Source organism: Rhinoderma darwinii, chromosome 3 (assembly GCF_050947455.1).
Source record: "Rhinoderma darwinii isolate aRhiDar2 chromosome 3, aRhiDar2.hap1, whole genome shotgun sequence".
Taxonomy (NCBI): domain Eukaryota; kingdom Metazoa; phylum Chordata; class Amphibia; order Anura; family Rhinodermatidae; genus Rhinoderma; species Rhinoderma darwinii.
Window position 1 is genome coordinate 286,337,065 of NC_134689.1, and position 27,309 is coordinate 286,364,373.

The 27,309-nt window shown below is 46.3% G+C and overlaps 1 long non-coding RNA gene across 1 annotated transcript in view; it reads left to right on the top strand.

Annotated features, from left to right (window-relative positions):
- Nucleotides 1–27,309, top strand: part of LOC142748094 (uncharacterized) — a 384,295-nt gene that overhangs the window by 353,057 nt on the left and 3,929 nt on the right. The window contains exon 4 of the long non-coding RNA XR_012882136.1: nt 18,495–18,544. This is a non-coding gene — a long non-coding RNA (uncharacterized LOC142748094). The remainder of the gene's footprint in view (nt 1–18,494; nt 18,545–27,309) is intronic.

Here is a 27,309-nt window from a genome sequence, read left to right on the forward strand (position 1 = left end):
CACTAACCTCCTTTATTACCCCGGTACCCACCGCCAACAGGGGTGCTGGGAAGAGCCGGGTACGATCCAGTACCTGACCATCTGAAGTGATGGTCGGCCACTGGGGTGGCCGCAGGCTGGTATTATCAGGAGGGGAAAGGCCAAAAACTGGCCCTTCCTACCCTGGTGATGCTAGGCTGCTGCTGCTTTATTGTATCTGGCTGGTTATGAAAAATGGGGGGGACCCCACGTCATTTAAAAAAAAAAAAAAAAAATTGGGAAAGAACGATGTGGGGTCCCCCCCCAATTTTCATAACCAGCCAGATGCAACACAGCAGCAGCAGGCAGCATTACCAGGGTGGGAAGGGCCACGGTTTTTGGCCTTCCCCAACCTAATACTACCAGCCTGCGGTCACCCCAGTGCCTGCCCGTCACTACAGATGGTCGGGTACTGGTTCGTACCCGGCTCTTCCCAGCACCCCTGGTGGCGGTGGGTACCGGGGTAATAATGGGGGTTAGTGTAGCCTCTGCACCGGCTAACATTAAGCCCCGCCTTAGTAATGGAGTTTGTCAATCAGCCAGCGGCCATTACTAAGGCGGTGATAATGAAGTTTAAAAAGATACAAGCACATAGAAAAATATTTTATTGAAATAAAAAAACACAACCCTCATTAACCATTTTATTGAGAATAAAAAAAACGCCGTCGTTGAAGTCCTCGAATCCGAAGTCCAACAACCGAACCTGTAAAAAAACACAAACACACAAAAATAAACAGTAACACATAAAGAAGCAAAATTATTATTCTTACCTGTCCTGGGTCCAGCGCTGGAGCCGCAATGTCAGCGAGATGGGCCCTGTATCTAATCCTATCATGTGTGATACAGTCTGCTGAGCTGTGTATCTAATCCAATCATGTGTGATACTGTCTGCTGGGCCCTGTATCTAATCCAATCATGTGTGATACTGTCTGCTGAGCTGTGTATCTAATCCAATCATGTGTGATACTGTCTGCTGGGCCCTGTATCTAATCATATCTTGTGTGATACTGTCTGCTGAGCTGTGTATCTAATCCTATCATGTGTGGTACTGTCTCTGAGCCACTGTATCTAATCCTATCATGTGTGATACTGTCTGCTGAGCTGTGTATCTAATCCTATCATGTGTGATACTGTCTGCTCAGCCACTGTATCTAATCCTATCATGTGTGATACAGTCTGCTGGGCCACTGTATCTAATCCTATCATGTGTGATACTGCCTTCTGAGCCACTGTATCTAATCCTATCATGTGTGATACTGTCTGCTGGGCCCTATATCTAATCATATCATGTGTGATACTGTCTGCTGAGCCACTGTATCTAATCCTATCATGTGTGATACTGCCTTCTGAGCCACTGTATCTAATCCTATCCTGTGTGATACTGTCTGCTGAGCCACTGTATCTAATCCTATCCTGTGTGATACTGTCTGCTGAGCCACTGTATCTAATCCTATCCATAGTTTATAGGGTCGTAGTGCTATAGATATGCTATGCTGTCTCATATACACACTTTTTTTTGGGCGGACACATATGTATTGGGGCTATTTCCCTGACATTTTAAGCCCTGAGGGTATGTTCACACGGCAGCGTCTGTTCAGGAGAAAACAGCACCGCAATTTCAGCCGTAATGGCATGTGCAGGCGTCTTTCGCTGCGTCCATTACGGACATAATTGGAGCTGTTTTTCTATGGAGTCCATGGAAAACGGCTCCATTTACGTCTGAAGAAGTGACAGGCACTTCTTTGACGCGGGCGTCTTTTTTACGCGCCGCCTTTTGACAGCGGTGCGTAAAAAAAAATGACCGTCGGCACAGAACATCGTAAGACCCATTCAAATGAATGGGCAGATGTTTTCCAACGCTTTTGAGCCGCATTTTCGGACGTAATTCAATGCTAAAACGCCCGAATTATGTCCGTAAATAGTGTGTGTGAACCCAGCCTTAGTGACGCCCCCGGCTGCTAGTGCTGCATTGTTGGGTCACTTAGGAGACCCAGCGATGCAGCTGAAAGCTGCGGACCGTCGGCCATTAGAAGTTTGCGGGTGGGGGGGGGCCCAGTAAGAATTCTTGCATCGGGGCCCATGAGCCTTTAGCTACGCCCCTGCACACGGCCGAGTGCCGCTTGGGCCGTTTTCACTGAGCCATTTACTTCAGTGGATGAATCTGGTCTGTGAAAATGGACTTGACTCTCCGATCCATAGAAAGATGTCCTATCTTTTCACGGATCACGGACAATACTCGAGCGGCTCACACGGTCGTGTGCAAGAGCCATTAATGGAGGCAGCCAGCAAATAATAGTATTTACATTTTACCATATTTCAATAGGATTTACGAACCCATAATAATAGTTATTAAGCAGCTAATAAGTGGTGTGGCATAATCGCATATGCGTGATGACGTTAAGTTGATGTCTTGAAATTTTTGACTCTTAGAACTAAAAAGATGTACCGTATTTTTCGGACTATAAGACGCAGTTTTTATCAAGAATAAACCTTGCTAAAAAGACCCTGCGTCTTATAGTCGGCAGTCAAGGGACCCGGCAGCTTCTTACTTAACCCCTTCCCAACCCATCATGTCACGGCACATCATGGACAGGGCAGGAGATTATGTTTGGAGCGGGCTCACGCGCTGAGCCCGCTCCATACACTGCAGGTATCCACTTTGTTTTATAGCTGACATGCTGCTCTAACGGCCGGGAACATCGATGGCGCTGTTCCTGGCAATTTAACTAGTTAAATGCTGTGGTCAATAGTGACCGCGGCATTTATAGGGGTCTTCCCATAAATGTCAGATAGATGCGGGTCCCACCTGTGGGCCCCATAAACGCCGTTTTAGCTTACTCGCTCTGCTGTCTCCCGGCCACTTCCTGGTTAGGTGGTCGGGAGTCACGGACACAGCCGAGTGCTCACTGAGCTACGCTGTTTGCGTAACTCCCATAGAAGTGAATGGCAGATATGTTAACAGCGTATCACCGCGAGCTACGCTGTTTCCGTAACTCGGTAGATCCGAAAACAGCGTACATGGTCGAGTTACGGAAACAGCGTATCTAACTGAGCTACACTATTTCCGTAACTCCCATAGAACTGAATAGTAGTTACGGAAACAGCGAGGCATGCTACTCTGCTAATGTAACTGCCATTCACTACTATGGGAGTTAAGGAAACAGCGTAGCTTAGCGAGTTATGCTGTTTCCATAATTCATCCATGTATTGCGGTGTATTGTAGCAGCGATCTAATGATCGTTGGTTCAAGTCCCCTAGGGGAACTAATAAAACGTGTAAAAAAATATTAAAAGTTAAAAAGAAAACCTTTTCCCAAAGCACAATGTAAACAATTTTAAAAACGTAATGAAATAAAAAGTGATAAAAAAAATCATATGTACCAAAAAATGGCTCTCAGAATGTGGTGAAACAGAACAAATTATTTTTTTTAACAAATAGTTTTTGCTTTGTAAAAGTAGTAAAAAAAGTAGTAAAATATCAAATTTTTTCCTATTTTCCGTTGTCTAAGACCTGGGTGCCTCTTATAGTCAGGTACGTCTTATAGTCCGATAAATGCGGTAAACAGTTTTGTGACTTACCCTCTGACGGCCGCGGCCATGGACATGTGAGTTCTCGGTGGCATCTCCCTCCAGGGAGACGCCGGCACTCACTTCCTGCTTCAGAGACTGTTTCCCGCAGGGCGCGCGCGCCCATGCGTGCATGGCCTTAATGGGCCAGTGCACGCACAATTGCAGCTAGTCTGCAATCAGTCCAGAATACTGCTGGACTATAAAAAGGGCTCTGCCTTCTCGATCTTTGCCTGAACATTGTTGTATACCTAAAGTTTGTCTTGCAAATGGTCTCCCAGTGTTTTCCAGTCCCCAGTGTTACCCGTTACTGCTGCCTGTACCCTGTATCCTGTGCTACCGTGCCTCTGTGCCATCTAGAGTTGAAGTCGAGCTATGTCTTCCACTGCATCTGCTGTGTTACACCCACCGGGTGTCTGTCTGCTGCCGGAGCCTTATCTTAAGTTTGAATCACCACTACTGTCGACATTGCCACAGGTACCCTTTCTGGACTATAGACATTGTATTGTACCTGGTTGGACAGATGCCGATCCGCTATGCGGTACGGCCCAGTGGGTCCACACCCTGCTCCGTGACAGTACGCTCAGGCCATGGACCCCGCTGGTCAATTCAAAGTTCTGTCACCCTCCCAAGCAATGCAGGCGGACCTGCAGGATCTGCGAGCACGACAGGATCAACTTCTTGTGGCAGTAGATTCCATGGCACAGCAGCTTGGGGCGCTAGCGGCTTCCTTCTCTGTTCCTGTTCAAGTTCCTGCGATTGAACCTCCTTGCTACACCTCCTATCAGCTCCAGTTGCGATCCTCGGTTCTCGCTGCCACTGCCACCTCGTTTCCATGGAGACGCTAGCGCATGCAGGCAATTTCTTAACCAGTGTCATATCCACTTCACCCTGCACGCCAGAGCATTTCCTTCAGACGAAGCCAGGATTGCCTTCATTATCTCCTTACTTGCAGCAAGGCCCTGGCGTGGGCGAACCCAATCTGGGAACGACAGGGACCCGAGACCCAAGACTTCCAGGGGTTCGTGCAGTTATTTCGTACGGTGTTTGAGGAGCCTGGACGAGTCTCATCGTAAGACACTGCTATGTTGAACCTTCGCCAGGGAGACGCCTCCGTCCAGTTCCAGACCCTGGCAGGAGAACCGTCTTGGAACAATGAGGCGTTGGTAGCTTCCTTCTGGCATGGCCTATCACCTGAGATCAAGGACGAACTTGCTGCTCAGGATCTACTATCTACCTTGGACAACATGATTCTACTAGCTTCTCGAGTGGATATAAGGTTCAAGGAAAGATCTCAATAGGTTCGACAAGAGAGATGGCTTCCTAGTCTGGCGCCCAACTACCAGCAACTCCTCTTGCCCGTTACTGCTGCTCCACCCGAGGTTCCTATGCAGGTGGACCGGATTAAACTGTCAGTCCAGGAGAAGCAGCGCAGGCGCACCTCTGGACTCTGCCTATATTGCGGCCTCGCTGGCCATGTCGTGCGTCTGTGTCCCCAGAAGCCAAAAAACACTGACTCCTAGGTTTGGTTGGAGAGACAACCCTGGGCAATATAGCATTTAATAGAGAATTCTCCTTCAAACTGTTCATTCCTGTCACCATCGTCGCTGGCGAGAGGCCCCATCTGGTCTCTGCCTACCTGGACTCTGGCTCTGCAGCCAATTTCATCTGCCAAGACCTTGTGGATCTTATTCAGTTGCCCACTGTTCTGCTGGAAAGGCCGTTGATCGTTGCCTCGGTAGATGGACTGCCACTGCCTGACCCAATTTTGTCTGTGACCAAGCCGTTGAGGCTTCAAGTGGGAGCCCTTCACTCTGAGCTTATCTCCTTGTTTGTCCTGCCCAAGGCCGTTAACCCCGGGCTGCTGGGTTTGCTTTGGCTCCGTCTACACGCCCCTGTCCTGGATTGGAACTCTGTTGAAGTTCTCCAGTGGGGTCCCAAGTGTCTCAACTGCTGTCTGGGGCATATTCATCCGCCTCAATCTCCTCCGCATCAGTCATTGACAGGGTTGCCTCCTTGTTGCTCCCTGTTCTCAGACGTCCTCGACAAGAAGGAAGCAGAGACGTTGCCACCACATGGAGCGTATGATTGTCCTATCGACTTGGTTCCTGATTCGTCCCCTCCTCGCGTTAGAGTAAACCCTCTCTCCTTATATGAAACCCAGTCTATGTCGGCCTACATTAAGGAGAATCTGGAGAGGGGCTTCATACGTAAATCCTCATCCCCGACCAGAACCGGGTTTTTCTTTGTCAAAAAGAAAGACGGATTCCTCCGACCCTGCATTGACTACCGAAGCCTCAACAAGATCACGGTGAAGAACAGGTACACATTGCCTTTGATTTCAGAAATGTTTGATCGCATACGGCGCTAAACCTGCGGGGGGCCTACAATCTAATCCGCATTCGTCAGGGTGACGAGTGGAAAACTGCATTTAATACACGTGATGGGCACTACAAATATCTGGTCATGCCCTTCGGCCTGCGTAACGCTCCAGCAGTGTTTCAAGAATTTGTCAATTACATTTTTCGTGATCTCCTCTATGTTTTGTGTTGTGGTGTATCTCGATGACATTTAGATTTTTTTCCCAAGATCCTGTAATTCATCAGAGTCATGTCCTCCAGGTGTTGCTTCGATTAAGGGAGAATCATCTTTATGCCAAGCTGGAGAAGTGCATGTTTGAAAAAAAAAAGTCTCTACCCTTCCTGGGCTACATCATCTCCGATCAGGGCCTCAAAATGGACCCTGAGAAGGTAAAAGCTGTTATGGAATGGCCACGCCCTCAAGGCTTAAGGGCCATACAACGCTTCCTAGGATTCGCCAACTTCTACTATGCGCGCACCAGACTTTGATGAACATCTGGCCGTGGGTACCCTGGACTATAAGAGGGGTCCAGCCCCCTGCTTTGTTGCCTATGCATTGTTGTTGTTTCCCTAGTTTGTCGATGCAATGGTCTCCTAGTGTGTTCCTGTTCCTATTCCCTAGATTCTGTACTCTCCTGGTCGAGTACTGTGCTGTGCCAAAGTCATGCCGTGCTGTATACCACGCCTGTCCTGCTTCACCTCACCTGACGTCTACCTGCTGCCTAGTCCCAGCCGAGCCTGCCTTGCTACTGTCCGAGCTGCCACAGGTACCCTATATGAACTATAGACTCTGACCTGCACCCTGTCGGCCAGCTGCCATACCGCCAAGGCAGTATGGCCCAGTGGGTCCACAGACCCTTCGTGACAGTACGATCAGGCCATGGACCCCGCTTGTCGATTCAAGACCATGGCGACGTCTCAAGAGATGCGGGCGGATATGCTAGACCTCCGGTCCCGACAGGACCAACTCCTCCAGGCGTTGAACATTCTTGCACATCGGCAGGTGGCACAAGCTGCCGTTCCTCCTACTACGCCTCCTGGCAGTGTTGATCCTCAGACTACATCTCTTGGCAGTGTTGACCCGCGTGTTTTTTTGCCACTTCCTGACCGGTATGATGGAGACGCAAGTACCTGTTGTGGATTTCTGAATCCGTGCCAGATCCACTTCAGCCTGTATAGTAGGACATTTTCGTCTGATGGCGCAAGGGTCGCTTTCATCATCTCTCTCCTCACTCTCAAGGCTCTTGCATGGGCGAACCCTATCTGGGAGAGACAAGGACCAAAGACCCGTGACTTCCAAGCCTTCCTCCGGACTTTTCGTATGGTGTTTGAGGAGCCTGGTCGGGTCTCATCTGCAGAGGCCTCTTTGATTAACCTCCGCCAAGGAGACACCTCCGTGAGTGAGTACGCCATCCACTTCCGCACCCTGGCGGGAGAACTGTTATGGAACAATGAGGCCCTGGTGGCTGCATTCTGGCATGGATTGGCTCCTAAAATTAAGGATGAACTTGCCGCCCGAGATCTGCCGTCTACCCTGGATGACCTCATCCTTCTGTCCGCCCAGATTGATATACGGATCTGAGAACGCCTCCAAGAGGTTTGTCGGGAGGGAGTCCTCCCTAGTCTGGCTCCTACTTTGCAGCAACCCCTGCTGTCCTCAGATGTCGATCCTCCTAAGGAGTCTGTGATAATAGATCAGTGTAAGCTATCCATCCAGGAGAGACCATGCAGACGCACTTCTGGACTCTATCTTTATTGCGGTCTCGGTGGCAAATCTTTTGCGCCTGTGTCCCCAAAGATCCCAAACCCTAGGGTTGCTAGGAGTGACAACAGATCCCGTAGGGTGCGCGCGCACGCTCGTGCCCGCTCTTAAAGGGGCAGCGCGCGCACCGGACTTTATTTCTAATTAGAGCACGCGCGCCGGACTTTGATGAACATCTGTCCGTGAGTACCCTGGACTATAAGAGTGGTCCAGCCCCCTGCTTTGATGCCTGAGCGTTGTTGTTTCCCTAGTTTGTCTATGTAATGGTCTCCTAATGTGTTCCTGTTCCTGTTCCCTGCATTCCGTAGTATCCTGGTCGAGTACTGTGCTGAGCCAAAGTCGTGCCGTGGTGTTGTTAGGGATCTGCCAGGTACTTCATCTAGGTATACTCCTGGGATTAATCAATCCACACCTGAGGCCAGACCTGTTAGACTGACACCATCTCCCACCAACCAGGGTGGCAGGCTCAGGAGTGGGAGAGCCTATCGCGGCCTGGTCTGTCGGAGTTAGCTCCGCCCCCTGTCCTTTATTACCTGCCCTGTTCTCTCCCTCAGTGCTTGTAATTCTTTTGGATTCCTGGCCCCACTGCTGCTTACTCCAGCCTGCTTCTGCCGTGCTTCTGCCTTGCTGCAGTTCTGCTTGACCTGCTTTGCTTTGCCCCTGGCTTGCTTCTGTCTCCTTGCCCGCTTGGGTGTACTCACTTCGTCCTGGTCCTGACTGTCCGTTCGCCGCTCCGTTTCCTCGTGGTGTTCCGTGGCTACTGCCCCTTCCCTTGCATGTTCCCTGTTTGTTTCCCTGTGCACTTAGACAGCATAGGGACCGCCGCCCAGTTGTACCTCGTCGCCTAGGGCGGGTCGTTGCAAGTAGGCAGGGACAGGGCGGTGGGTAGATTAGGGCTCACTTTCCCTTCACCTCCTTCCGGCCATTACATAATTACAAGCCCTTACCTAGTCTACCATTTCTCCTACGCTGACGCTATCATGGACCCCCTTGAGACCCTGGCCCAGCAGATGCAGGGCCTCTCCCTACAGGTCCAGGCCCTGGCCCAAAGGGTCAATCAGGGTGACGCTGCTTTAGTAGTACCCCTCACCTCACCTCTAGAACCCGACCTCAAGTTACCTGACCGGTTCTCAGGGGACCGTAAGACGTTTCTCTCCTTCCGGGAGAGTTGCAGACTGTATTTCCGCCTAAAGCCCCACTCCTCAGGTTCCGAGAACCAGCGGGTGGGTATCATCATATCCCGACTCCAGGAAGGGCCCCAAGAGTGGGCCTTCTCCTTGGCTCCTGACGCCCCTGAACTTTCCTCTGTTGATCGTTTTTTCTCTGCCCTCTGCCTCATTTACGACGAGACTGACAGGACTGCCTTAGCCGATAGTCAGCTGGTGACCTTACGTCAGGGTAGGAGACCGGTTGAGGAATACTGTTCTGATTTTAGGAAGTGGTGCGTAGCTTCTCAGTGGAACGATCCGGCCCTAAGGTGCCAGTTTAGGTTAGGATTATCTGACGCCCTGAAGGATCTGCTGGTTAACTACCCCTCGTCTGACTCCCTTGACCAGGTTATGGCCCTAGCAGTACGACTTGACCGACGTCTCAGGGAACGTCAGCTAGAACGCTTCAGTGTGCTCCCCTCTGACTTTTCTGCGATCCCCCCCGAGGTCCCGTCTCCTCGCCCCTCCACGGAGGACTCGGAGGTACCTATGCAACTCGGGGCCTCCATGTCCCCTCGACAACTTTGGGAGTTTCGCAGAATGAATGGTCTCTGCTTCTACTGTGGGGACGACAAGCATCTACTGAACACCTGTCCCAGGCGCAAGAATAAGAAGCCGGAAAACTTCCGCGCCTAAGTGATCATCGGGGAGGTCACTTGGGCGCACAGGTATTTCCCGTTAATGTGAAACGCAATAAAATTTTGCTTCCCTTTCAGGTCTCGTTTGCTGGCCGGGCTGCCACGGGCAGTGCTTTCGTGGATTCAGGGTCATCTGCTAATATCATGTCTGCGGAATTTGCTATGTCTCTAAAGATGCCTTGTATTGATTTACCTTATCCTATCCCTGTAGTAGGAATCGACTCAACTCCCCTTGCTAATGGTTATTTTACTCAGCATACTCCTGTTTTTGAACTCCTTGTTGGCTCCATGCATTTGGAGCAGTGCTCTGTACTGGTGATGCAGGGATTATCGTCTGATCTGGTTTTAGGCCTTCCCTGGTTGCAGTTGCATAATCCCACGTTTGATTGGAATACTGGGGATCTCACCAAATGGGGTAATGAATGTCTTAGGTCATGTCTTTCTGTTAACTCTATTTCTCCCCGGGAGGAGGTAAACACGCTTCCTGAGTTTGTTCAGGACTTCGCCGATGTGTTTTCTAAGGAGGCCTCCGAGGTGTTGCCCCCACATAGAGATTACGATTGCGCTATCGATTTGGTGCCTGGTGCCAAGCTTCCTAAGGGTAGGATATTTAATCTTTCATGTCCTGAACGTGAAGCCATGAGGGTGTATATCCAAGAATGCCTGGCCAAGGGTTTCATTCGCCCCTCGACTTCTCCTGTAGGTGCTGGCTTCTTCTTCGTGGGGAAGAAGGATGGTGGTCTTAGGCCGTGCATTGATTATCGTAACCTGAATAAGGTCACCGTAAGGAACCAGTACCCACTTCCTTTGATTCCGGATCTTTTTAATCAGGTTCAGGGAGCCCAATGGTTTTCTAAGTTCGATCTACGGGGGGCATATAACCTTATCCGCATCAAAGAGGGGGATGAGTGGAAAACTGCGTTCAACACACCCGAGGGTCATTTCGAATACCTGGTCATGCCCTTTGGGTTGTGTAATGCCCCTGCTGTCTTCCAGAATTTTATTAATGAAATCCTGAGAGAGTACCTGGGTAATTTTCTTGTTGTGTACCTTGATGACATACTGGTGTTTTCCAAGGACTGGTCCTCCCACGTGGAGCATGTCAGGAAGGTGCTCCAGGTCCTTCGGGAGAATAATCTGTTTGCTAAGACTGAAAAATGTGTCTTTGGGGTACAGGAGATACCATTTTTAGGGCAAATCCTCACTCCTCATGAATTCCGCATGGACCCTGCCAAGGTTCAGGCTGTGGCGGAATGGGTCCAACCTGCCTCCCTTAAGGCGTTACAGTGTTTTTTAGGGTTCGCCAACTATTACAGGAGATTTATTGCCAACTTCTCGGTCGTCGCTAAGCCTCTTACGGACCTTACCCGCAAGGGTGCTGATATCCTCCATTGGCCCCCTGAGGCCGTCCTGGCCTTTGAGACCCTCAAGAAGTGCTTTATCTCGGCCCCCGTGCTGATTCAGCCCAACCAAGAGGAGCCATTTATTGTGGAGGTTGACGCATCCGAGGTCGGAGTGGGGGCCGTCTTGTCCCAGGGTACCAGCTCCCTCACCCATCTCCGCCCCTGTGCTTACTTCTCTAGGAAGTTTTCGCCCACGGAGAGTAACTATGATATTGGCAACCGCAAACTTCTAGCCATTAAATGGGCTTTTGAGGAGTGGCGGCACTTCCTGGAGGGGGCCAGACACCAGGTAACGGTCCTTACGGATCACAAGAATCTGGTTTTCCTAGAATCGGCCCGGAGGCTTAATCCTAGACAAGCTCGGTGGGCACTATTCTTTACCAGATTTAATTTCTTGGTTACCTATAGGGCTGGGTCCAAGAATATTAAGGCTGATGCTCTGTCACGTAGTTTCATGGCCAATCCTCCTTCTGAGAAGGATCCTGCTTGTATTTTACCCCCTGGTATAATCGTCTCTGCCACGGATTCTGATTTAGCTTCTGATATCGCGGCTGATCAGGGTGCAGCTCCCGGGAACGTCCCTGGGGACAAACTGTTTGTTCCCCTGCAATACCGGCTGAGGGTACTCAGGGAAAACCATGACTCCGCTCTATCTGGTCATCCTGGCATCTTGGGCACCAAACACCTCATTACCAGAAACTATTGGTGGCCTGGGTTGCCTAAAGACGTTAGGGCTTACTTCGCCGCTTGTGAGGTTTGCGCTAGGTCCAAAACCCCTAGGTCCCGACCTGCGGGCCTACTACGTTCCTTGCCCATTCCCCAGAGACCTTGGACCCATATCTCCATGGATTTTATCACCGATTTGCCTCCATCTCAGGGCAAGTCGGTGGTGTGGGTGGTAGTCGACCGCTTCAGCAAGATGTGCCACTTTGTGCCCCTTAAGAAGCTACCTAACGCCAAGACGTTAGCTTCTTTGTTTGTGAAACACATCCTGCGTCTCCATGGGGCCCCAGTCAATATCGTTTCTGACAGAGGGGTACAATTTGTTTCCTTATTTTGGAGAGCTTTTTGTAAAAAGTTGGAGATTGATCTGTCCTTCTCCTCCGCCTTCCATCCCGAAACTAATGGCCAAACGGAAAGGACCAACCAATCCCTGGAACAATATTTAAGATGTTTCATCTCTGACTGTCAATTCGATTGGGTCTCATTCCTTCCCCTTGCTGAATTTTCCTTGAATAACCGGGTCAGTAACTCGTCAGGGGTCTCCCCGTTTTTCTGTAATTTCGGGTTTAACCCAAGATTCTCCTCCGTCTCCCCTGGTTGTTCCAATAATCCTGAGGTAGAGGATGTTCATCGGGAACTGTGCACTGTCTGGGCCCAGGTTCAGAAGAACCTAGAGGCGTCCCAGAGCGCACAAAAGATTCAGGCGGATAGTAGACGTTCTGATAACCCCCGGTTTGTCGTCGGGGATTTGGTCTGGTTGTCGTCCAGGAACTTGCGCCTTAAGGTCCCGTCCAGGAAGTTTGCTCCCCGATTTATTGGACCTTATAAGATCATTGAAGTCCTCAACCCTGTATCCTTCCGTCTGGAGCTCCCCCCATCATTTCGCATACATGACGTCTTCCATGCCTCCCTCCTTAAACGCTGCTCCCCGTCCTGGTCCCCCTCGAGGATACCTCCTGTTCCCGTTCTCACCCCTGAGGGGGTGGAATTCGAGGTGGCCAAGATTATGGACAGTAGGATGGTCCAGGGCTCCCTCCAGTACCTGGTCCATTGGAGAGGATACGGGCCGGAGGAGAGGACTTGGGTACCTGCCCGTGATGTTCACGCTGGGGTATTGATCAGGAGGTTCCACCTTCTCTTCCCCACTAAACCGGGTCCCCTTAGTAAGGGTCCAGTGGCCCCTCATAAAAGGGGGAGTACTGTTAGGGATCTGCCAGGTACTTCATCTAGGTATACTCCTGGGATTAATCAATCCACACCTGAGGCCAGACCTGTTCGACTGACACCATCTCCCACCAACCAGGGTGGCAGGCTCAGGAGTGGGAGAGCCTATCGCGGCCTGGTCTGTCGGAGTTAGCTCCGCCCCCTGTCCTTTATTACCTGCCCTGTTCTCTCCCTCAGTGCTTGTAATTCTTTTGGATTCCTGGCCCCACTGCTGCTTGCTCCAGCCTGCTTCTGCCGTGCTTCTGCCTTGCTGCAGTTCTGCTTGACCTGCTTTGCTTTGCCCCTGGCTTGCTTCTGTCTCCCTGCCCGCTTGGGTGTACTCACTTCGTCCTGGTCCTGACTGTCCGTTCGCCGCTCCGTTTCCTCGTGGCGTTCCGTGGCTACTGCCCCTTCCCTTGCATGTTCCCTGTTTGTTTCCCTGTGCACTTAGACAGCGTAGGGACCGCCGCCCAGTTGTACCTCGTCGCCTAGGGCGGGTCGTTGCAAGTAGGCAGGGACAGGGCGGTGGGTAGATTAGGGCTCACTTTCCCTTCACCTCCTTCCGGCCATTACAGGTGTATACTATGCCTGTCCCGCTTCACCTCACCTGACGTCTACCTGCTGCCTAGTTCCAGCCGAGCCTGCCTTGCTACTGTCTGAGCTGCCACAGGTACCCTATACAGTGGCGTAACTACCGCCGTAGCAGCAGTAGCGGCTGCTACGGGGCCCGTGGCATGAGGGGGCCCGTGTTGCCCACCGGCACGGGCCCCCACCATGGCCGGAGGCTCCGCTAGCAGCCGCTATGGCTGCTACAGCGGGACGCCACTGAACACTACGGCAGAGCAGGGAGGTATCTCCCCGCTCTGCCATTAACTGGTTCCCGACCGCTGGCTGTATTTTTACGGCCAGCGGTCAGGGTCCTTAAAACCCGAGCCATAGACTTTCTACGGCTCGGGTTTTAACTTGCTGCCCCCGCGATCGGGCAGCTGAATGTCGGGTCTCCGGCTGTCAGTGACTGCCGGGGACCCTGAGGAGAGGATAGAAGCAGCTTTCGCTGCTTCTGTCTTCTCTGATCACTTGTACACAGCGCTGAATGTGCGCTGTGTACAGGAATAGAGACAGCAGAAGCGGCGCTGTCTCTATTCCTCCCGGTGATCATGTGACTGGTCACATGATCGCCGGGTGCCGTTAGTGGCAGGCTGCTGCTGGGTCTTACTAGACCCAGCACAGCCCTATTAGTGACAATCGTCACTATGAGAGGGCTGATTTCCCCTGTAACTGGGGCTGCTGTGCAGCTCCAGTTACAGTGGAAAAACATGGTGTAAAAAAAAGAAAATATATATATAAAATTCCCCACAGGTCTTCTTTGACCTTTGGGGGACAGACCATAGTAATAAAAAATAAATAAAGTAAAGTGCAAAAAAAATTTAAATAATAAATACACATAAAATACCCACCCCAAAAAAAAAACTTTCCCCCCGCCAATCATTGTTGTAACGCTAGCGCTGACCCAATTACCCTAATATAGACATGTAATATATAAAAATTTACGGTAGACAATGACGATCACAAATAAAAGGTCTATTTTAGGGTAAAACTATGTTATTACCAAAAAAAAAAAATAGCTGAAATGTAAAAAAGCTTATTTTTTTACTATTATTTTCAAACTTTAGGAATAAAAATTCTAAAATAGCAAAAAAGGTGTGTATAAAAAATGAAACCTGCATTGTCTACGGAAAAAATGTCGCAAAAATCACGTCGTTAGCCCAACAAATAAAAAAGTTATAGCCATTTAACTAACAAGTGCTAAAAATGGCTAAACGGTGTCTGGTCCTGAAGGCGCAAAATAGAGCAAAAGACATGTATCCCCTATCCACAGGATCTCCACAGGATAGGGGATACATGTGTGATCGCTGGCATTGATAGGGAGAACGGGGGACTGAAAGTCCCCTGAAGTTCTCCATCACAAACCTCGGACTTCCGGGGTCTGTGTCGGCAGCTCCGTAGAAATGAATGGAGCGCCGGTCGTGCTTGTGCGCATGCGTGACCAGCGCTCCTTTCATTTTTATTGAGCTGCGCAGACGCCGGAAGTCAGAGGTTTGTCATGGAGAAGTTCAGGGGACTTTCAGTCCCCCGTTCTCCCTATCGCTGCCAGCGATCACTCATGTATCCCCTATCCTGTGGAGATCCTGTGGAGAGGGGATACATGTATTTTGTAGGACACATTGTAGGTCGCATTTTTTTGGGAGGGGGGGGCGCTGTAGGGTGTTCCCTACAGGGGGACAGGGGGGGAATGCTGTATGGCGTTCCCTACAGGGGGGGGGTGGCTGTATGGCGTTCCCTACAGGGGGGGAGCTGTATGGCATTCCCTACAGGGGGGGCTGTATGGCGTTCTCTACAGGGGGGGCTGTATGGCGTTCCCTACAGGGGGGGCTGTATGGCGTTCCCTACAGAGGGGCCTGTATGGCGTTCTCTACAGGGGGGTCTGTATGGCGTTCTCTGCAGGGGGCTGTATGGCATTATATACAGGGGGCTGTATGGCGTTCTCTACATGGGGATGTATGGCGCTATCTACAGAGGGGGGGCTGTATGGCGTTATCTACAGGGGGGGCTGTAAAAAAGGCACTATCTACAAGGGGGGGGTTGTGTGACACCCAGGGGAGGGGGGGCCCCAGTCAAAAGTTTGCTATGGGGCCCAGTCTTTCCTAGTTACGCCCCTGACCCTATATGAGCTATAGACTCTGACCTGTTGGCCAGTGTGTAAGCAAAGTAAAGTCAATGACCAATTCCTACTTTTCAAGACTGAAGTAAGGGGTTGTTTAATTTACACTACTCGAGAATAGATCTGGAGTTTTGTTAAAAACCTTGAGTAGCAGAGCTAGGTCACATTCAGACATGGCAGAATTGCTGTTGAATTCCACTGCGGACGCCCCTGACCCTATATGAGCTATAGACTCTGACCTGTTGGCCAGTGTGTAAGCAAAGTAAAGTCAATGACCAATTCCTACTTTTCAAGACTGAAGTAAGGGGTTGTTTAATTTACACTACTCGAGAATAGATCTGGAGTTTTGTTAAAAACCTTGAGTAGCAGAGCTAGGTCACATTCAGACATGGCAGAATTGCTGTTGAATTCCACTGCGGACAGTCCGCAGTGGAATTCTGCAGCAGCCGTTTTTTACATTTCTTTCTATACATTTTTAGGAAACTTAGTTCAGACGTGCAGAAATTAGGCTGCAGTGCAGATTTTTCCCTCCGCAGCATGCTCATTACATTGCGGAGAAGAAGCGGAATTTCACTGCGAGTTTCAGCTTTTGCAATGCAAAAACTACAAATTCTGCCACGTCTGAACATGGCCTTGCAGTACCAGGAACACCTGAGTTGTGGTTGGGCATGCTTCAAGAATAAGGGTGAGCTTTTTTGATCTATTCACTTAGTTGTAGAGTTGTGTGGTGTTCTCTGTTGCTGTGGGGCTCTGCCTGTATAGGAATGTGGCCCAGAGCCAAGGTGGCTTAGTGGCTTATCCTTACAGCAGGGGTGCTGTTGTGCCTATGGACTCCTCCTCCAGCAGGTGCTGTATGGCGGTAGCATTGGTTGCCATGCGGTACTGCACCTAATAGAGTAGGAACCCACTTAAAAAAGATCGCTATCAAGTGACAAGTGGGCTTATACCATTTGATCAAAATGTTTACTACGAACCTCCTGTTTATTTAGATCACTAAGAAAATTGGACGTGTGGGCCATGTTTTTTTATTTTTTTATTATTGGTATACTTTATGAATAAGTTGTCCCACCATGCCAGTCTCTCTTTAAAACCTACTTAAGGTATACTATAAATCTGTTTATCACCTTTTCGCCTTCATGTTTCATTATAGCATGATACATTTTTGGATTAGGGCTTTCTTTGCTTTCCTCAAATAAGATGATTCTTAAAAGATTAGAGATAGGGTCATCTCATGTGGTCTTCTGGCTTTCATTCATAGTTTTTGCAATCTCTTAGCCAAATTATGACTCACTTGGCTCTATTTTCTGTCACACTAAGCCTGTGTGAGGGTTTAGGTTTTAAACAGGGACAAAAGAACTGTGGCTTGCTAGAAAACCAGTTTGGATATCTTGAGAACAGAGATATGGATGGTCTAAACATATTTGCATATGGTTCTATTAGTTATTTTTTTCCAGTCGCAGTAAGACTGAGTTCACACGTGCCAGATACACTGCGTAATAGCACTCAGTACAACTGCCCTGTGCACCGCAGGGAATTCCGGGCGAAAAAGCGTTTCATCCAGGTGACCACCGCTACAGCCTGTGATTGGCTGCAGCAGTGGTCACAAGAGGTGAAGCGCCATCCAGGGAGGATGAAACACAGACGCAAAAAACGAAACAACTGCTACTCGATGTAGGATTTACATCCCCATTGAATTCAATGGGTAAATCCCGCAACATATAAGCAGCGTTTACGTAAAGACAAATGACATGCTGCAGAATGAATTTCCGCACCACAGGTCAATTTCTGAGCGTTTTTTCCGTTCAGTATTTACGCAGCGTGTGGATGAGATTTGTTCAATCTCATCCACTTTGCTGCTACTGTATTTGCTGTGAATTTTCCGCAACAAATTCAGTTATAGAAAATCTGCAGTATTTACGCAATGTGTGAACTGGTCCTAAAAGTTCATCAACAGCCCAATCAGAACTAGCAAACACTTGATAGGATTTTCTATGCAATAATGTAAAATACAATCTTCTTTCTTTCATACTGAATGTGTTGGAATTTATGTTTTCCCAATTGTCCATGAGTGTATGCACACTGAAAGATGATTTGAGGTGAGGTTTTTTTTTGTTAGCATTTCTAGAGTCAGCACTTCTAGTATTACTGAATTTCAATTGCCACTTTCTTAAAGGGTTTGACTGGGTTAAACAAATTATTATATATATATATATATATATATATATATATATATATAGTGTTTTACTTAATATTTTTAAATTATTTTTTATTGTATTGTTTTTGTTTGCAATGATATTTAATATTATCATATTTTGTTTTTAACATTTCTTTATTTCTCCCACTAGGGGACAAATTTTTTTAGTTTTTTTTCACTGTAATGTATTGACATGTGCCTATATGCTAGAACATTGTGCCTGTGAATAATAATATGCACAGGCATACCTAACAGACAATCTCACAGGACAGGCCTCGTGGCCTTATTTTGTCCCCTATGTTGTGTGTTGTACAGCTAATTTAAAAAAATCGTGATGCCAGGGTTCACTTATGGGGACAAAGGAAGCCCCCTTTGTTCAAAGCCGTCATATTCATTAATTGTAGCGTTTTTAATGGTTAAATAGCTGGGATCTGAGTATTCTCTGTCAGCTGTCCGTGGATAGGCCGTCATAACTGCTGTGCCTCTGAAATCCCTGAAATGTACAAATAAGTTGAAATATGTGAAATAGCTTCTGCTGAGGGCATGCATTAATACCCAAAAGCAGGAAGTGGATTTTAAAGATAAGGTTACAGTTATCTGAAAAATCAAACTTTTTGCTTTCCTTATAACTTTGCCATTTACAAAAATATGTGGCCCTATTTTTGTTTTACGTCTAACACCTTTTTTTTTTTCAAAGCTGATCATCTTGCGCCACACATCTCAGGACATGTTGAGATAAGAAGAAAGGTAAGGAAATACACATCTGTACTTATTCTTCAGTAGGTTAGAACCTATAATAACTTTTGGGCATCAATACATAAGCAAGACATAATTCAAACATGAATAAACCCAAAAATTGTCCTAACTTCAAAAAATAATGAACGACCATATAGACAAATTGGTCAAATAATTATATGTACTTTATTAGTCCATAGACATGGAGAATCCCCCCCCCCCCACAAATATATACAAAAAGTTAAAACATAATTAAAACACAGACTCTAATGAGACCATCAAATGTCCCAGCCACAAAGCTATATGGTAGTATTGTGTATCAGGAATGGCTCTCATGTAACCCGAGTAAAGTGTCTAGACCTCAGACCCAATCCTAACCAGAACCAAAGGTTAAACCAAATATACGTGAATGAAGTCAATTACCTGTGACTGGCATGATGAATGCTGGAAGACTCACTAGAGATACACTGTGACGCGCGTTTCGCACCCTTCGCACTGCAGGGTTGTGTCCACATACTTTTGACCGTATAAGGTATCTGCAGCCATAGTGATAGTGAGTTTTTTTGTAAGGACAGGTAGGCTTACAAGTAAATCTCCATCTTATTATGTTTGTTTATAGGTTCAAAATTCTATGCAGGTAATTTCTTAACACGTCTTTATAGCAGATGGAGCTTTGTTTTCCTGATACAGAGGTTCAAACTGTCTGAATAGACAGAGATTTAAAACATAACGTGCTGGCTACCTGCAATCTCTGCTAGAGGGAACTTACTGTACTGTATTACTATTGAGTTCAATGTATAACAGTATGCAGTTAGCACCTAAGCTTCCTCAGTGTGGCTGCAGGTAGCTAAACACAGCTCGGACCACTAGAAATATGTCAAACAATTTATCAGCTCAACATTTTAAACCTTATTAGATGAAAAAAAAAAATGGTATTCAAGAATGGGCATTCACTTTGTCCACATGTAACGGAATTGATGCGTATTTTCCGTCCAAATTGTGGACGGAAAATACGCAGTGGAATACAGTAGAAGCAATTTGGGTGTCATTTAAAAAATGTTATCCACACGCTGCAGAACAATTCCGTCCAGAAATTCACCTGCTGTGTGTAATTTATTTCCGCAGCAATAATTGACAATAATTGCTGCGGAAAGTGTTTTTCCCCATAGAATTCAATGAGGAACAACAATTTTGCAACAAACTACAATGTACTGCGTAATTTGAGTCGGAAACGTTACAGAATTTCTTACAGGAGGTTGAAATTATATCACAGGAAGAAGAAATATCACCATCACACAGCCTTGAAAAAAGGAGGCAAAAAATGCTGTAAAAAATCTGCAATATTTTCTGCAGTAAAAAATGCATAAAATGGTGCGGATTGACTGCCAGTTGATGCGGAAATGCTGTGGAAATTTTCGGCAGCATATCCATTACGTATGGACAAGCCCTAAAGCAGAAGTCCTGTTCTAATATGTCCACTATTCTTCACATCATATATTCAATATTCAATATTCACATTCCAAGTTGCCTGTAGGTTTGTGAACAGCTGATTTAAAGGTCTTTAGGTGGCTTCGCTTTTGTACTATTATGTTTTGTTATTTGCCGTTATGGATGTCTAAGAACAATGACAGTTTTTTAAATTCAGTTAATACCAATGCAATTTTATAATTTTTCCTATTTAAGACGTTCTACACCAGATGTGGAGTAAAATTTTCCCATGCTGATGCCAGAACTTCTCTACCTGTTTGAAATGTATGAGTTACAGGAACATTTGCAAATTTCTTTCAGTCTGTTTTAAGCATTAGCTTGAGGGTTGGCAGCAGCAAAAACGAACTAACAGTATTTTTCAATTCTTTGTATTTTTAACCAGAGATTTATGATTGGTAGGATTACACTGAAAACAAATAAACCTTAACACACGATTCTAATTAGGGACTGAAGAAAGTTTTAAGATTTAGCAAACTCAGAGTGTTATCAAATATTCTGGTAAGGAATTGATTTTTCTAAAGTGGAGTTTGCATCTTATAGATTTGAATATTTGATGTATGAAATGAAAGGAGTCGGTTTTCAATTAGATTTTAGTCAACGCAGTAAATGTTTTCTTTTATACTGGTATGTACTGCTCAATTTCAATGATTTATTCTGAGGGGAAAATCCAGCTAACGCGATCTTCTAACATGCCGTGGGGGCTTGCGTAGAACATTCTTAGAGATTTTCTATGATGGAAAATTTCAATTTTTCAGGGGGAGTTCTGGCATTCTATAGAGCAGTATTCCACAGCCAATGGCTAGAGAGCCACATGTGACTTTCGGTCACTCTTCATGTGACCAGCTTTGGCATCTGCAAATACTATTATGCACTAGTGGCAACAAGTATTACAAAATTACTAGCACTTTTAAACTAGGCTCAAAATCATATCACTTGATGCTCAACAACACCTTTTGTGTGTGACAGTTGCTCATAACCTACAAAAAGTTGGAGAACTCTGCTATAGAATATTGTAGGGTCTGTCTTCTTGAAAATAAAAACACTTATACTTATGTTCCCTGAGTAAAATATAAGTTTATTTAGATAACTCTCTAAAAACAGGGGTACAATCACCACCGTGACAAAAGCCCCACCGTGTGAATTTAAAAACGAATTAAACAGTAAACTACTGAGTCCTGATACCATTGCGAACCCTCTATGACTCAGTATGTTTATAACAGATATCAAAATGGAATCAGCATATAACCATGGGCAAAACAGTAGTATAAACCTTGAAACACACTAGAGCCCGCTCTAACTGCACCTGGAACTCCCAGTGTTAAAGGATACAACAATTCACACTGTCCCCAATGCTACAATTCCTCACTAACACGACCCTACGCGTTTCTTGTACTTATCATCAGGGGTCTGTACTTGGTCACTCTGGCCGGGATGCCAGCGATATTAATTCAACAGCAGGTATTCTGCTGTACACCACGGAAGCATGCTCGCATTGATATCAGCGGCATGCCTCACTCCGGGACTCTGACTCATATCAAATCAGCCAATCCCACTCACTCCCCCGGAATTCGTGACGCCTGTCCATGTGACCCCTGGCCATCAGCTGACAGCCAGGAATCAACATCGACCGCATCAGACCGAACGCGCAGGCGCAGTGGAGATCGCAGTCGCGTCACCCATGCTGCATAAGACCCTAGGTAAAGGAAGGAATCCAACGATATTTGATAAAATGTATAATTATTACGGATCAGCTCCTGCCCGCAACTGGACAGCCATAGACCACCTAACCAAAAAAGTACATATTGTATGGAAGGTTGAATAATAGTATATGTCTACCACGCTTTACAATTTGTGAAAAAATTGTGAAAAAATCTCTCTTGAAGGACCATGTCTGTCGAACCTAGACTAAAAGAAGATGTGACAGAGACCACATGACAAAATGACCACACATTGACAGCCCTAGCCGTTTTGATATCTGTTATAAACATACTGAGTCATAGAGGGTTCGCAATGGTATCAGGACTCAGTAGTTTACTGTTTAATTCATTTTTAAATACACACGGTGGGGCTTTTGTCACAGTGGTGATTGTACCCCTGTTTTTAGAGAGTTATGAAATAAACTTATATTTTACTCATATATCACTTCAGTGAATCCATAAAAATTTCCTATATTGTGGGAGCACAATTTTGTTGTATCAGTTATACAGTGAATCATACTTATGTTCCCTCCACCATTTTGATGTTCTGATATATCTATATAATACACTTTATGGACAAAAGTATTGGGACACACCACTTAGTCATTGCATCCAAGTGTTTCATTCAGTGCCACTGCCACAGGTGTATAAAATCAAGCACCCAGCCATGTCGTCACCTTTACAACCATTTGTGAAAGAATGGGTCGTTCTAAAGAGCTCACTAAATTCGAGCGTGGTTCTGTAAAAGGATACCACCATTGCAACAAGTCAGTTTGTGAAATGTCTTCCTTCCTAGATATTGCACCGTCAACTGTGAGTGGTATTATTGCAAAGCGGAAGTGTTTAGGAACCACAGCAACTCAGCTACTCCGCCACAAAGTGGCAGACCACGCAAAGTTACAGTGTGCTGAGGCCCATAGTGCATAAAAGTCACCAAGCTCTGCTGACGTAGTTACAGGTTTTCCATGGATGAGCAGCTGTATTCAAGCCTTTAGATCACCAAGCACAATGCCAAGCATCAGATAGACTGGTATAAAGCATGCCGCCACTAGACTCTGATACAGTGGAAATGTGTTCTGTGGAGTGACAAGTCTGCTTTCTCTATCTGGCAGTTTGATGGACCAGTGTGGGTTTGGAGAATGCCAAGAGAACGTTACCTGCCTGACTACATTGTGCCAACTGTAAAGTTTGATGGAGGAAGGATAATGCTATGGGGTTGATTTTCAGTGATTTAACAATTCTCCTTAGTTCCAGTGAAGGACAATCTTAATGCTTCAGCATATCATGACATTATGGACAACTGTTTGCTGTGGGAACAGCTTGGGGAAGACCTTTTTAATTTCCAGCATGACTGTGCCCCAATGCGCTAGGTCCAAAAAGGCATGGTGTAATGAGTTTGAAGTGGAAGAACTTGCCTGGCCCGCACAGAGCCATGACCTCTACCCCATCGAACACCTCTGGGATGAACTAGAACAAAGAATGCGAGCCAGGCCTTCTCATCCAACATCAGTGTCTGACCTCACAAATGATCTTCTGGATGGATGGGCAAAAATTCCCACAGACACACTTGAAAATTCTTGTAGAAAGCTTTCCAAGAAGTGTGGAAGCTGTTTTAGCTGCAAAGGGGGAACTAACTCCACAGTAATATATATTGGTTTAGAATAGGATGTCCTAAAAGATACAGAAGGTGTAGGTGTCCCAAAATTTTTGTCCATGTAGTCTTTCTCACAAGATTATTTTGGTTAAAATTGCCTTTTAAAGTACCACTGTAAAATTATCTTTCCAATTAAAGTATTCTGAATAGCGTGGAGGAATATTTTGTTATTCCTCTTTGCATACAACATATCTCATCATTAGAACTAGGCATCCTTAACTCCAAGAGCCATAACTTTTTTTTTATTTTTCTGCCAATAGAGTGGTGTGAGGGCTTATTTTTTGTGTGGGAGGAGTTGTAGTTTCTATTGGCACCATTTAAAGTACCATATAATGTACTGAAAAACAATTATTTGTGGGCTGAATTTGGAAAAAAGTGAAATTCCTCCATTATTTTTTGGGTTTTGTTTTTACGGCTTTCAACATGTGGTATAAACGACAACTGAACTTTATTCTGCAGCTCAATACGATTACTCTGATGCCAAACAGATGCACGGCTTAACAGAGGCAGAGTGAAGGCAAAGCTGGGGGCATCATTAGGCCCTTGGGCTGCCATGATAACCATCAGCAACCTGCAATCGCGTCACAGGGGGGGGGCGACACCCACTTTTTAACACCTTGAATGCAGCGGTCGCGATTGACCGTGGCATTTAAGGGGTTAAACGGCCAGGAACAGCGCAATCGCTGCTCCAGGCCTTTAGTCCCGGGTGTCAGCTGTAATACACAGCTGACACCCGCAGCATATGGAGCGGGCTCAGCGAGTGAGCCTGCTCCTAACGTCACCCCCGCACCAGGACATGCTGTTACGTTGTGGTGCACGAAGGGGTTAAGGATCAAAAATACCATCTTTTAAGCACAGTAGGCTTCATGTCATCTGATCCTATGAATAGTAGAGAAAGTAAAATCTGTCAGTGTGCATGATATAGTCCAATAAACAGTGGACCAGGGTTGCCAACCGTCCGTAAATTTACGGACAGTCCACAAAAATGGGTGTTTTTTTCTGCCGTCCGTAGCGTCCGGCAGAAAAAAACACCATCCGGGGTTTCTCTGCAGTAACCCGGAACTTTGCACTGCGCATGCACCAAAATGTACATGCGCAGTGCAAAGGAATAGTAGGCTGCGGCCGGGCATATTTTCAGATTTTGCAAAATCTGAAAATATGCAGGCCGGCAGCAGCCAAGTGAGGTCGGTGCCGAGAGTGGACCAATTTAGTCACCTGACATGAGGCCAGGGGACTGGACTGGTCCAGTCCTGTGTCGTCACCGAGCCCAGTCAAAAGTGATCCTCCACGTCGGCGCTTCGCTTCAAGACCACCTCCTCCTCCTGACAGTGAGTCGTGTCAGGCAGACCAGCAAGTGATACCCATTCCATAATAGACCTAGCTACATCCTCATTAGACATCACCTATGCAGCAACCTCTTTTTTAGGCCTCCCCTCAGAAATAACCAGACCCCCCTTAACCCCTACAGTTACCAGCAACGACATTCTTCTACCATTCATCATGAGCCCCAAAGCACAGACCATCACAAATTTCTTTCCGAAGATCCAGAAAATTTCAATAAAAAGAAAACTAAACACAGATATAGAGGACGGAGAGGAGGCAAAAAATACATTAAGCCACTGCCCGAGACTGAACCCAAAGAAAAATCGGATAAAACAATAAAAATTTTCAACTTGTCGTCATATTCACTAAATATTCATGAAACAAACCTACTTAATAAAGGACTGTCCTTCTGCCCGACATCCTCATCCAATGACTTTGAACTATTCATGGATCTTAATCGATTCATTAGGAAACTGACTCTAATCAGACACTTTGCCCTACAGAAACCCACTACACCAATAGCCAGAACCATAGAGCCACATATACCGTATCCAAATACAAACGCCATCCCCGTGGATGTTCATTCGAAATCTGAATTTTACCCTATCCACCACCAAGGGCCCCTTATAGAATCCTTTTCAATTCTAGTTAGCAACGAATTTAGGTCATTAGAGAAGCCCTATCCGCACCGGGACAACCTGACCACACTCGAAAGAAAAGCCATCAAATCCCTTCAAAACAACGGGGACATCATTATTCGCCCTGCTGATAAGGGAGGGGGCATAGTAATCCAGGATAGAGACAAATATTTCGAGGAAAGTATGAGAATTTTGAATGACCACACCTTCTATTGTAAACTGACATCAAACCCCATTCCCACTCACATATGCCAATACACATCCCTGATAGAAAAAGCCGCTCAGGAAGGCCTACTCACGAAGAAAGAAAAACGTTTCCTACATGTACCTTTCCCTAACATACCTTTCATTTATCATCTTCCCAAAATCCACAAAACACTCATAGACCCCCCTGGACGCCCTATTATTTCGGGAATGGGCTCATTAACCAGCAACCTATCCCATTTTGTGGACCTGCACCTTCAGCCATTCGTACTCACCCTGCCATCTTACCTAAAGGACTCTACCCAACTTATTAAAGATTTATTTAACCTTAAAATTGACACAACCATTCCTCATATACATTTTCTAACAGCCGATGTGGCTGCCCTCTACAGCAATATCCCACATAAGAAAGGTATACAGGTAATTAACTCATATCTATCATCCAACACCTCAATTCCCGATAACCAAGTTTCATTTTTAATCAACTGTATTGATTTTATCCTTCAGCATAATACATTTAATTTTAATCACAGTTTTTACAACCAAATCAAAGGCTGTGCGATGGGCACCAGATTCGCACCGGCCTATGCAAACCTATATATGGGGGCATTTGAAAAGGAACATATTTATGGAGAACATCCATTCAAAAATAACATTTTACTATACAGGCGCTACATCGACGACCTGTTTCTTGTATGGACAGGATCCGAAAATGAAGCTGCCAGCTTTATCGAAAAGTTAAATAACAATAACTATGACCTTTCCTTCACGCACCATTTTTCCAAAACCTCCATTGACTTCTTAGATTTGACTATCAGTTATGACACCGAAACAAAACATTTTGTCACAAAAACTCATTTTAAATCCGTCGACGTCAATAGCTATATCGATTTTAAAAGTGCACACTACCGCCCATGGTTAACTAACGTACCCTTCGGACAATTCAGAAGAGTCCGCAAAAACTGTAGCACGAATGGAAACTTCAAATTAGAGTGCAACATCCTGGAGAGAAGGTTTAGGGAAAAGAACTTCCCCTTAAACCTAATTAGAGATGCGCGGCACAAAGCATCGGCACTGACCCAAGATCTCTGCTTAAACCCAGTACAAAAAAAGCCAGAACCAAACAAATACAAAACCAATTTTATCACTACCTTTAATCAAGGGAACAAAACAGTCAGGGCAATATTACGTAAACATTGGCACCTTATTAAAAATGACCCCTACCTTAAAGATGTGATACCAGCCCAGCCAAGCATCACGTTCAAACGATCCTTGACCCTGAAAAACATCTTGGCCCCCAGTAGAGTCCGTAAACCTAAAACAACGCAAACAACCTTCTTGGCCAAACCAAACGGCTCTTACAAGTGCGGTCACCCCCGCTGTCTGTGCTGTAACAGCATTACCAATAAAAAATACACATATACATCGGCAGTTACAAAAGAATCCTTCCCAATCAAATCACCCCTCAGCTGTAGCAGTTCTTATGTAATCTACCTAATGGAATGTACATGCCAGCTCCAGTACATAGGTAGAACTACACAATGTCTGAGATCCAGGGTAAACCAACACAGGTTTAATGTGAATACAGGCTTCCAGAAACACAGTGTGTCCCGCCACTTTACCCACGCACACAAGTGTCAATTCAACCAACTTACAATCACACCTATCGAAGAAATTCACCCAGATGTTCCCAACAGATTCAATAAACTTAAGCAGAGGGAAAACTATTGGATTTTCAAACTACAAACACTACACCCAGGGGGTTTGAACGAT